Raw genomic sequence first — 13,901 nt, 5'->3', positions numbered from 1 at the left:
TTCCCTCATCACTATCAACAGTAAACAAATTGTAGAAAGAGCTCAAATGTCCATCAACTGATGAATGGATAAAGGAAAAGTGGCATATATGAATATATATAATGGAATATTACTCAGCAATAAAAATGAAAGAAATCGTGCCATTTGCAATAACGTGGATGGACCTAGAATGTATCACGCTAAGGGAAATAAGTCAGTCAGAGAAAGACAAATATCACATGCTTTTACTCATGTGAAATTTAAGAAACAAACGGGTGAACATAGGGGAAGGGAAGGAAAATTTAAAAGATAAAACAGAGAGTGATGTGAACCATGAAAGACTTAAATATAGAGAACCAACTGAGGGTTGATGGAGGGAGGTGTTTGGAGGGATGGGCTACATGGGTGATGAGCATTAAGGAGGGCACTTGTTGGGATGAACACTGGATGTTATATGTAAGTGATGAATCACTGAATTCTACCTCTGAAACCAATACTAAACTCTATATTAATTTACTTGAAATTGTGTTAAAAAAAGAGAAAAAATCACGTATCAATAATCTATGTTCCCACCTCAATAACGTAGAAATAGCAGCAAAATAGCCTAAAGGAAACTGAAGAAAACAAGTAGTACCTGTAAGAACAGAAAGAAACAAAATTGGGAAAAGAAGACAATAGAAAAACTCCATGACACATTGAGCTTGTTCGTTGAAAAAAAAAAAAAAGATGTAATTAAGAAACATTTAGGAAGACTTACAACAAAGGAGACAAAACACAAATTCCCAATTTCAGGATTGTTGGTGAGTGGAGGGACTGTGAAGGCTCCTGCAGACCGTGAAGTTTCTTTGATTGAAAAATGAAGTAGGCAACTCCATCCAGTTTACACAGACTTATTCAGGATAACTTACAGGGAGGATGGCCAACTTATAGATGGTGATCCAGACAGCTGCACAGCTAGTCTTTCTGAAGTCTGGACCTTAGTCGTACAGATTTTACAGAGTGAGGGGACATGCGGAGGGCATTGTAGTGAGATCAAAGGGTTTGACAAAGTTAATTGGTAACATTTAATAGACCTTGTGACACCATGTGTACAATAGGAAGGAGACAGCAAAATCGAGACTCTCGTGTCAAGCAGGAGCCCAGGTCAAAGCAATGACAAAAGCAGTTAAAGGTACTGCACTGGGAGATATCACTGGGACCAGCATCAGCTGACACTCCAGAAGTGATAACGAGCAGAAGCAGAGGAGGTCTGCCAGAGCCCAAGGCTAATTAAATCCCTATAAAAAGGGGAGGATTTTTGCAGCCAACTCTCAGACTCTTCGGACATGACCCCTCTGTGTCTGACCACTTTAAAAAGGCAACTGCTGTCGAAGACTCTGCCCGATTGATCTCCAGGCAGAAGGGAAATCCTTCACTGCTTGAACATAATAAGCAGTAAGTGCCGAGAGCTGACCAGGACCTGACCACGGTCTCTCAAAGGCTTCCCCACAGACGCACTTCATGTGTGGTTTGTTAACTTCCTACACCCTTTTGTTATCTTGTGTGTTGTGTGATTTGTCTCATTTCTGCTGGATGCCCTGTCAGAAGCCAAGTTTAATCACATGGTGAAATGTCATTGAGTTTGGAATTCTGAACCTGCTTATAAATATGATTCACTTTATTTCATGACTGAGTAAAGCTGACATTGTGGAAAGACACAACGGGAGTGTACGCCTTCATAGCATGCTCATGACAAGGGGAGAAACTGTGTTACTTCTAATAGTTATCTAAACAGAGATATACAGGACCGGAACAAATCTCCCTGCATTGTGGTCATGGTCTGCCATTCTAAGGCATATACATTAATGTCCAAGGGGCCTGGGACACGTAGCCCTGAGAGAGGTCAATGGGGGACACGGGCAAGATGGCAGGCCGAAGAAGGAGTATTCTCAGCACTCCTACTCTCCACCCCAAGAAACTTTATAGCCTGTACAGTATTTTATGTGCCATTCTTCCATGATTACCCTAGAGTCGGATATGAGGAAGTGACTTACATACATGGCAACGTGAAGTTGATATACTTAAGACAAAAGAAAATACTTAAGACTATAGTTCCCCAGCAAGTCAGTGAAGAGGTGAACCATCTAGAGAAGGCATCAGCAAAAGAGATCTTCTCTACATGATTGATAATCTTCTGCATATGGGACAACATGCTCAGCATTCCACAGACCTGGCAGTGGGAGCAATTGTGAATTTCAACATCACTGGTGGCCTTTGACAGGCAACAGGGAGGGACATCAGCAGTGTGAGATCAGGGGAGACAAGACAAATGTTTAAAGGCAATTCATAGATCAAGTCTTCATTTAGCAACAACACAGTAGCTGTTTGGTCCCCAGGAGCGAATACCCTGGCTTAGATATCCTTCCTGGGGGAAGTTAGCAGATATTTTGTCCTAATATTGTCATAGGCTGTGTCTATATTATACACGGGTGTTTTGGGGAACACTCATAGAAATAATTCCACTGTAGTACCAAATATCAGCTATCCAGAAGCAGTTAGTTGTGTCCATGTTTTTGTCCTGACCAATATAGAACAAGGGGTCAAAGGCAGCACCTGATGTGACCCCTTGGCCCAGTGAGTTAGGACACCAAGCCACCAAGGGTGAGGGGAGGGGGCATTTGGAGCCAATTTCCCATGTACTAAAGTCTTTGCATGTGGAGGTTTGTGGCAAATGCAAAATGAGTTCCTCCTGCCACTGAATAGGCCTCAAGCCTCCTGACAGTCCCCATACCCACAGTGCCCCAGCTCTGAGGGTGTTATTTGTTAGATGTTCACATGCTGCTGGTTTTCCTGCTGTTAGTGTGGCCTGAAGGAATCCAAACACCTCTCTTAGTTGTGGAGACCAACCTTTGAGGGAACTATCTGGCAAGAAAGTCTTTAATACATTCTTATGTTAAGCTAGTAAGGTTGCATCTAGGGATTACATCTCTAGCATATGCTGGCTATTTGTCTTATAGGTTCCTTTGAATGATAAGCAAACATTCTTTTGCTTTGAGCCTAGTTGTATGTGTTCCTTGGCAGTCCAGCTGTGCCTGGGGGGATGTGACCTCTACTGCTCATTCTTCCATTTGAACTGACAAGATGGATTCTGGCTTCAAATCCCCACTGTTTTCACCATTCCTCATTGTTGCAGGGTAGGAGCAATGAACACTCTAGCTACTGCCTGTTAACAAAGGGCATGGATCAGGATTTCAGGTGTGAAACTGCCTTGCTCCCAATGGCAAATATTCCCTAGCACCAGGCTCAGCCCCCATCCTGCATAGAGCCATTATTTTGGAACTTCCATGTACAGTGTTAGCATCTTATTCCACGATTTATAACGAGGTAAATTGGGTCAGTTCATTTAAACAGTTGTCTCATTTTAGGCGTTGGTCCTGCAGGTGGCCTCTCCAAGTTAGGCCTATGCTGTGAATGCAGACAGTTAGAAAACTAGCCAGAGACTCAGGAGACCAGAAGAATTTAGGATCCAAGCTCAGTTGCATAAACAACAAATACTCAAAGACAACGAATCTGAACTAGAATCTAACACCCATGGAAGTGTGTTTCAGAAACATGTTTTTTTCTCTCTAAAAATCACCCTCATTTCCATCAAAGATAGCCAAATTAAGACTAATTTTTTATGTAAAATAAGTTCTGTTATAATAAACTTGACCTAATTACTTACTTAAATATAGCAAGAATACTGACTGGCCATGTAAGTTTTTTTTTTTCTGATTTTTTAAATGTTTATTTGTTTTTGAGAGAGAGGGAGACAGACAGACAGAACCTGAATAGGTGATGGGCAGAGAGACAGGTAGACACAGAATCCAAAGCGGTCTCCAGTCTCTGAGCCATCAGGACAGAGCTCAATGCAGGACCCAAACCCACTAACTGTGAGATTTTGACTTGAGCCAAATGGAGGCTTAACCAACTGTTGCCACCCAGGCACCCCCATAAGTTTTTTTTAATCCGCTTTGCTATGAAACTTTTCCTAAGGAATTTCAGATTTAGCTTAGAGTAGCCTTTTGAGGCTAAGAGTCAGAATAAATACTTAGCATCAGATTCAGTTTCAATCCCTATAGATTTGGGTGATTTTCTCTCTTCTTAAGGTTCTTCCAAATATGCCAGGTTTCTGAGCAGCTAGGTAATAGCCTTACTTGTTTGTGCTACTGGGAACCCTATAAACAAGATACCAGGGTAATTTTTCCAAGGGGTTTCATTGATTCCAAAAATTCAACCTTAGTAACTCAAAGGTGTCTGGTCATATCTGAGTTTGTGCATATCTTCCCCAAATACGACATTCCAGTTAAAGACTTGGTGGTATGATCAATGTTTCCTGTTACAAGGGAAATAGATTCTTACTGAGATTCTGCAAATAACTATCATTGCCATGAAATTATCAATACTCACTGAGAGTTTCTAAATTATAGAGAAATCAGGTAGGGAGAAAAAGAGAAATGTTTGTTTACAAAGGGATATTTTCCCACATTTTTGTCAGTTGTAGATTATAGAAGTCTTATTCTATAGCTATAGTAACCAAGTAAACCTTTGTGGTATTGGTAGAGAGATGGATATATGGACCAAGGGACAGATCTTCTTGTAGAGGATATTGGATGGCAAGGAAAAGAGGTGAAAAAATGTTCAGCATCACAAATTTTAGGGAAATGCAAATTCAGAGCACAGTAAGGAATCACTGCACCTATTTAACCAGCTAAGAAAATAGTGACAATACAAAGTGCTAGCAAAGACGTGGGGAAACTAAACCTTTCAAAAGTTGCTGGGAGGAATTCAAAAGTGTATAGCCACTCTGTAAATAGATGGGCTGTTTACTATACATGAAATGTTGCCTTTTTAGCTAAACTAAAAGCAGCCTACAGAACGAGAGAAGATACTTGCAAATGACCTACATGCTAAAGGGTGAGTATCCAAAATATATAAACACTTTCAAAACTCAACACCCGAAACCAAAAAATCCAATTAAAAATGGGCAGAAGACATGAACAGACATTTTTCCAAAGAAAGACATACACATGCCAACTGACACGTGAAAAGATGCTCAACATCACTCATCATCGGGGTAATACAAATGAAATATCACTGCACACCGTCAGAATGGCTAAAATCAACAACTGAAGAAACATCAGGTATTGGGAAGGAAATGGAGACACGGGAACCCTCTTGCACTTTGGTGGGAATGAAAACTGTGCAGTCACTCTGGAAAGCATTTTGAGGTCCTTCAAAAAGTTAAAATTAGAACTACCCTACAATCCAGCAATTTAATGACTAGGTATTTATCCAAAGGATGCAAAACTACTAATTCAAAGGGATATATGCACCCCTATGTAAGCAGCGTTATGTACATAGCCAAATTATGAAAATAGCCTGAATGTCCATAGGCTGAAGAATGGATAAAGAAGATGTAGCATATTTATACAATGAAATATTCCACACCATAATAAAGAATGAAATCTTGTCATTTGCAATGATGTGAATGCAGCTAAAAATATTAAGTCAGTGAGAGAAAAACAAATACCATATGATTTTACTCATATGTGGAATTTAAGAAAGAAAACATACAGTCATAGGGCAAAGGAGACAGAGGCAAACCAAGAAACAGACTGATAACTATAGGGAACAAGCTGATGGTTAGCAGAGGGGAGGTGGGCAGGGGGATGGGCGAAACTGGTGATGGGGATTTAAGGAGTGCACTTTTGATGAGCCTGGGGTGTTGTAATGAAGTGTTGAACCACTATATTGTACACCTGAAACTGATATCACACTGTATGTTAACTAGCTGGAATTTAAATAAAAACTTGGGGGAAAAGTAAAAAGCCAAACCAAAGAAAAATTAAAAAACTGAAATGTGTACTTGCCACATGATCCAGAGACTGCAGTCATAGGCATTATTTCAAAAAAGTGAACATTTACATTTATACAAAGCCCAAAAACTTCTATATAAATATTTACAGTAACTTTTCTTGTAATAGTTGAAAAGTACAAACAGCTACATTTTGCTCAATAGGTCCTGATTAAACAAATGGTGGTACATCCATCCCATGAAATAGCAGTAAAAAAACCAAACCACCAATGGATGCAAAAACTTGGATGGACCCCAAAAGCAACATGCCGGGTACAAAATGCTTCTGTTTGGTACTTTCTTATATTTTCTAACTCTTTGTTGAAGTTCTTTGTGTGCTTATTCTTCATCTAGTTTGGTGAGCATCTTTATTACCAGTGTTTGAAACTTTGATAAGGTAAATATCTACATTTCATTAAGGAATTTTCTGCTGTTTTATCTTGTTCTTTCCTTGGGAACATATTCTGTTTCTTCATTTTGCCTGGCTCTCTTTGTTGGTTTCTCTGCATCAGATAAAACAGGCACTTCACCCAGGGTTGCAGAAGTGGCCCCTTGTAGATACACCTTCTCATTCACACCTGCACTAGCATTTGATGGTCTCTCAAACTTTGGTGACTGTCCAAGCAGCCGATTGTATTTTAGTGGTTCCCGGCATTTGAGGGTATGGCAAGCCCTGTGGATGCCCCAGAGGGAGGGTGTCAGTTGGCACCTAGATTCAGGCTGATTGGAAGCCAGATAGTCAGGCAGCAGGTTTCAAAGTGTACAAATACATACAGTGCTGGGGGACAACAAATGTCAGTGCTGCTGGCCACTAGTTGTGTCCCCTTGGGTGACAGTCCCAAAGCCATTCCAGTTGAGTGTACAAGTTCCTTTCTGGACAAGAGCAGGAGTCCCTGGAGCGAGGCAGAGGGAGAGGGAAACGATGTCACCCACCGGCCTCTGTCCCCTGAGTGCACCTCCACAGGCTCCTAGATGTCAGCCAAACATGTTTCCCAGACCAAAGTTCCAAGACAAGCAAATGGCCCCTTTCATAGAAAGACTGTGGGTGGGTTTCAGCCTGCTCTCTGCATAGTGCCCTGGGGATGTTAGTCTGCCAAGAATGTTCTCTCCAATAGTTACAGTTCAGAAATGCAAGGCCCCTGGCCACAAAGAGCCAGATGATCAAGGAGTGTCCCCTGGGCAGATAAGATGGACTCCTTGATCAAGTTGCCTCTTGCTGTGCCCTGACCGTGGTAGCTGGCTAAGAACTCTTTCTCCATTGGTTACAGTCCTGGAGGACCCATGAGCAGAAGTCCCACTGGCTACCAGAGTGGAGCAAGATAGGGGTGGACCCTGGCAGCAGCTGCAAACACTGGGGAACCAGCAAAAGCAATAAACTCCTTTCTGGGAGATCCTGGTGAGCTGGAACTTTCTCCGATGAGTATTAGTTACGTACGCTGGGAAGTGTGATTTGGTGTGAGTACTTCCCTAGTTTTATAAAATAAAGTCAATCTGTTCTTAGCTCTGGAAGACCTGATAGCTGATACGGTATAAGAATTATCTCTATTTGAAAAACAAGAAAAAGAAAATTGATATGAGTCTGATACATTTCCTAGAGGTATTTTAAATGGAAAAAATGTAATTCGTGTTTGCATCTCTATTCTATTTCTGTCATTTTCTTGGATTAATTTAGGCAGTTTTTATTTCCCCACAAAATCATTCATATTACTTGAAATTGTTTGGTGTGATATTTGACCTGATATTCTCCTAAATTCTTTAAAATCTCCATGTATCTGTCATATCACTTCTTAAGCACACAATTTTATATGATCTTAAGTGTTTTATTTCGCAATGGATTTGTTTTCATTATAACTTTAATATTCAAATCTCCCTAATTCATGGAGTTGGCTTTATTGTCTTTTGTTAAACTTTGAGGTGAATAATTATTAGTTCATTGTTTTCACCTTCAGTTTTAAAAAGTTCCATTACAGCTTTGGTGAATAAAGAAAAACATTGAAATGTAAAACACAATTATACGTAAGACTGTTCATTTAATTATTTGCTAAGTCTCTAACCAGTTAAATTTCAGGAAATATTGTCTTCTATGTAGATGTTATTTACTCTTGGTACAGTTTAAAATCATGTTTGAAGAACATGTAAGAAAGTCTCTTTTAGAACATATTAAGGTGTTTATTGTGGTTTATATATGTTTCATATTGTATTTTATGAGAACTTGGGGACCAATTTGTTTCTCTGCCCATAGAAAACATGTCATACATACTATACTACTCCACATTATAATTTCCATTTAAATTATTTGCAATCATTCTATCCTTTTTCCTTTTTAATGTTTACTTATTTTTGAGAGCGAGAGAGACAGAGCATGAGCAGGGGAGGGGCAGGGAGAGGAGGAGACACAGAATCCGAGGAAGCCTCCAGGCTCTGAGCTATATCTCAGAGCCTGACGTGGGGCTGGACCCCACCAGCTGTCAGACCAAGATCAGAGCCACAGTTGGATGCTTAACCCAGTGAGCCACCCCGGCGCCCGTACGATCATGCTATTCTTTAAACTTTTGTTTTTCCTGTTCTTTTGACTTATCATAGAGGGTATGATTTTTAAAAAGAAAATATTAACATTTGACCTAACATCCGTTTGTGGCAGAAACCTGTGAACATAAGGAAAATTTCAGTGAAGAATTAAAAGTCAGCCATAATCCATGATCCAAGTGTTTCCAAATATCTGAGGGTTTTTAATATGTATTTTGGCAAATTTTTGTCTAAACCATTAATTTTCATGGCTACTACAACATTTTTAAACAATATTATTATAGCAACATTGTACATTTTAAGATACATTATCATTTTTGTCACATTTCCTGTTTGGGTAAAATTGCTTTTTTATTGCTTTTGTATTCCTTTACTTTATGTCTTATGTGTCATTCCTATTTTTTCTTTTTTAAAATAAGAGAATATCATTGTATCACATTATAGAGGATATGTGACTTAATTTTTTAAATTTTGTTAATGTTTATTTATTTTCGAGAGAGAGAGAGAGAGAGACAGAGAGACAGAGCATGAGCCAGGGAGGGTCAGATGGAGAGGGAGACACAGAATCTGAAGCAGGCTCCAGGCTCTGAGCTGTCAGCACAGAGCCTAACATGGGGCTTGAACTCAGGAACCGCGAGATCATGGCCTGAGCCAAAGTTGGATGCCCAACCGACTGAGCCACCCAGGCGCCCTTATGTGACTTAATTTTTTAAATCCATTGTGCTTTCTCATCTTTTTAAGTTTGGAGAGTTCTACCATCTGTATTTTATGTCATACACAATATCTCTGATATTTTTTATTCTTTACTTCTTTCTTAATGAATTTCTCCCTTTTTGACCTAAAATGAGATGGAATTGATTTTACCCACTATGATAATAGACTATACAGTTTAATTCTATGGCTGTTAAGTTTTCAAGTCATAAATATAACACTGAACATACTACTCACCTGAAGGAAAACTACAATCATATACACCACTTCTAGATATTTAAAATTGTCAACAAGGTAGATGTACTGTATCAATTAGGAATGTGACTCACCTAAGAAGATAAACTCTGACATTGAGCCAATCATAATTATGTTTATATATATATAGTTTATTTATTTATTTTGAAACAGAGAGAGACAGAAAGAGACAGAGTGAGACAGAGAGCACTGTTGGTGGGAATGCAAACTGCTGCAGCCGCTCTGGAAAACAGTGTGGAGGTTCCTCAAACAATTAAAATAGACCTACCCTATGAGCCAGGAATAGTACTGCTAGGAATTTACCCAAGGGATACAGGAGTGCTGATGCATAGGGGCACTTGTACCCCTATGTTTATAGCAGCGCTTTCAACAATAGCCAAATTATGGAAAGAGCCTAAATGTCCATCAACTGATGAATGGATAAAGAAATGGTGGTTTATTACACAATGGAATACTGCTTGGCAATTGGAAAGAATGAAATATGGCCTTTTGTAGCAATGTGGATGGAACTGGAGAGTGTTATGCTAAGGGAAATAAGCCATACAGAGAAAGACTAATTAGGTAGTTTAAAGGGTCCTCATGTAGCCATTTAAAATCATCCTCAGTAAAATCCTCTTAAAATCTTTCTTCTGACTTCCTTCACTGAGGACTTCTACTTTCAACTTGAGGAGCATTCAGTCCCCTGGAGCATTTACCAAAGTGTGATTTCTCTCAAAACCCTTTGTTTGAATGCTCCTTCAGTCCTCACCACCACCAAGACAGGAAGCACTCACTATTGTTGCAAAGCCTCAAAAAGGGCTGCAAAACGCATAACCATGAGTGCCCCTGCCTGTAGCAGGTATCTTTCCCCAGCCCAGAAAGAAGGGCTTCTATCAGCTACTTACCAGCCTGAAAAGCTGCTCTCCACCCGATCCTTAACCTACAGGCTTCCTTTCCCTGTCTGTCTGCCCCTGGAACTATTCAAACAAAAGCATCCTCCTATGGGAACCAGGGGGCACCTCATCTTCTTGTTACTACAAAGCCTGCCTGCCACAGTCCTGATGATTCACTTTGTTCCTGAATGCAACCTTCGTGTGGCTCTACATGGAATGAAGTGTCCTTCTGTGTCAGGCTGTGAGTATATGTAGTAACTTGCTATCGATCTCATCTGTCCATATTGAGTGTTATATGTTCAGCTATCACATGCTATTTAGGGAGGGGGACCCCTCTTTCATCAACAGGATGAATGAGAGGTGTTCAGAAGACAGGCACATCAGCAAGGAAGAAATAAAACAATCTTTATGCTCATTTGTTGTGATAGTCTCCATAAAAAATCCCAACAAAGTGTTTTCCCAACATAAAAAAACCTCCAAACTAAGGAGGGAATTAATTCATCAAGGCGACAGGAATCAAGATCAACAGAAAAACTCAGTTGTATTTTTACATACAGCCATGAATTAAAAAAAAAAAAACAAAAATTAAAAGTATAACACCATTTAAAGTCACTCACCAAAAGAAAAGAAAAGAACAGGAACACTGAAGTAGAACTCTAGGAGAACATGTACAACTCTTAACAGAAATGCTGAGGAAAGAAATCAAAGATGTAATTAAATGAAGAGACTTACCATGTTCATCAGCTGAAAACCGAGAATAGTAAAGATATCAGTTCTCCTCCCAAATTGATATCCCAGTTTCATGCAATATCCAGATCTCAGCAAAATTTTCATTAGTTGTAGATAGTTATTCTAAAATGTTTATGAAAAACAATGAAGTTAGGATAGATAAAATGAAATTTGAGGAAAAAAATAGAATTGAATGATCACTAATTGAAGACTTTTCTGTACCTCAGGTGATCAGGGCTAATGGGGGTTGTGCGGGGTCAGGCACAGAGATGAACAGTGTAGAGAATTCAGAAAGAGATCCACACTAACTCATTTTTAAAATGTTTTAATTATTTGTTTTTCAATGTTTATTTATTTATTTTGAGAGAGAGAGATAACATGAGCAGGGGAGGGGCAGAGAGAGAGAGAGAGCGAGAGAGAGAGAGAGAGAATACCAAGCAGGCCCCGATGCGAGGCTCGAACTCATGAACCCTGAAATCATGATCTGAGCAGAAATCAAGGGTCAGATGCTTAACAGACTGAGTCATCCAGGTGCCCCCAACTCATTTTTGACAAAGGTACAATGCAGCTATGAGGAAGATGGATTGTATTTTCAAACAATGGAGTTGAAACACATGGATATTCATAGACAAAAACAAAACAAACAAAATTGGAGGAAAAAGGGAAAAAAAGGAAAAGAAAAACATTAGATCAAGTCTTAACACTTTTTAAATTTTTCACTCAATGAAATCATGAATTTAAATGTAAAGTGTACAACGTTCAGAGGAAAACAGGAGGAAATCTTTGGGATAAAACCTTTGAGTTTGGTGGAGAGTTCTTAGACTTGACATCAAAGCATCATTCATAAAGGGAAAATATGGATGAATTGGGCTTTATCAAAATTAAAGACTTCTATTCTATAAGATATCCTATTGAGAGACAGAAAAGGTTAGCTTCTAAAAGAAAACATTTCACATTCAAAATGCCACAAAGACCATGTGTCTAGAATCTATTAAGAACTCTCAGGACTCCCCAGTAAATAAACATACAGGCAAAGAAACACACGAGCACACACACACACACACACACACACACACACAACTGCTCTAATTAGAAAAAGGATGAAAGACATGAGGAGACATTTATCAGAGAGAATATTCATACAGAAAATAAGCTCATTGAATGATGTTCAACATCACTAGCCAGGAGGAAAATGCAAATTAAGAACATGCTGAGATATCATGTACCTACCGAAATAGTTTACATATGAAATAGCGTCAATGCCAAATGATGAGAAGAATGCAGAGAAACTGGAAGTCTCCTGCACTGATGGGGGAAGTGAACTGGTACAACCTCCTCTGGAGGATAGTTAGGCAGTTTCCTAAAAACTACGCATACACATAAAAAGTCCCCACCCAGGAATCACATTTCATGGCTTTATGTCAGAAAATGAAAACTTACATTCACCCAAAACTGTTCACAAATGTTCACGGCAGTTCCATTTGCTATAACCCCAAACTAGAAACCACCAAAAGGCCCTGCGGTAGGTGAACAGTTAAACAAACTGGTGCGTCCATACAATGGAACACTGTCAGCAATGAAGACTAGCAAACTGTGGGAGCACCTGACAACCTGGATGGCTCTCAAGGGCATTGTGCCCGTGAAAAAGGCCAGTCTCGGGAAGTCCTCTACTGAATGATTCCATCCATCTAACATCCTCAAAATGACAAGTTACAGAGACGGGGCACAGATTAGTGGTTGTCAGGTGTGGAGTGGTGGGTCTGAAGGGAAGTGGTTGTGAATATAGAGGGCAGCATGAGGGCGATCTCTGTGGTACTGGAATAATTCTGTGCTTGCCGGTGGTGGCGGTCACACAGAAGCACACATGGGATGAAACATAGGCATACGACTGGACATGCACATTTTACCGATATGGTTCCTGGTTTGAGATTGTATTATAGTTATTTAAGGTATTTAATATGTAATCACTTGGGGAAACTAGGCAAAAGGATACACAGAATCTGTCTATGTTGCTTTTTCAACTTCCTGTGAAACCCCAATTATTTCAAAATAAGAAGTTGTTAAAAGGTGGCCTTCTGGCTAAAATCGAGAACCCTCACAACATCAAGTGCTAGCCAGCCAGGATGTGGTACAGTAAGGGTTCTCATTCCTTGTTGATGGTAATGCAAAATGGTACCATTGTTCTGGAAGGAACCATGGTGATTTCTTACAAAGCTAAACATGCTGTTACCTTGCAGTCCTGCAATCACACTCATAGGCATTCTCTCAAAGGATTAAAAACATATATCCACACAAAAACTGGCACAGGAATGATTATAGCAGCTGTGTTCACAATTGGAAACTTGGAAGCAACCAAAATGAGCTTCGAGAGGTGAATGGATAAACTGTGGAAAAACTATACAATGAAGTATCATTTAGCAATTTTTTAAAAAGCTATTAAACTTTGAAAACACACAGTGAAACCTTAAATGCATATTGCTAAGTGAAAGAATTCTCTTAGGCTAAAAAGTTCTCACTGTAGGGTTTCATTCTACGATATCCTGGAAAAGCCAAACAGAGACCTGTATCATGTCAACAGTGAACCTTAATCTAAACTATGGACATCAGTAAGTAATAATGTATCAATGTTGGCTCATCAATTGCAAGAAATGTACCACACTAATGACTCATGTTAATACAAGAAACTTTATGTGGTGGGGGGAGGGGGGAGGGGGGAGGGCATGCAAATTAGGAACTTTGTACTTTCTGCCCAATTATTCTATAAAGCTAAAACTACTCTTCAAAAGGAAAGTATTCAAAATATGTGTTTCTTTATGAGACGATTGAGATGTTTCCTTTTTATTCCATGTGTCTGAGTTTTACTGTATTCTCTATTGTACACCTGTTTATTTTATAGTAAAAAATAGGAATATGTAAAAGAAACACCCATGCCTGTTATCAACTTTCTAAACACA

This window comes from Prionailurus viverrinus, chromosome B2 (genome assembly GCF_022837055.1).
Source record: "Prionailurus viverrinus isolate Anna chromosome B2, UM_Priviv_1.0, whole genome shotgun sequence".
In the NCBI taxonomy this organism is placed as follows: domain Eukaryota; kingdom Metazoa; phylum Chordata; class Mammalia; order Carnivora; family Felidae; genus Prionailurus; species Prionailurus viverrinus.
Note: the sequence above shows the minus strand (reverse complement) of the source record.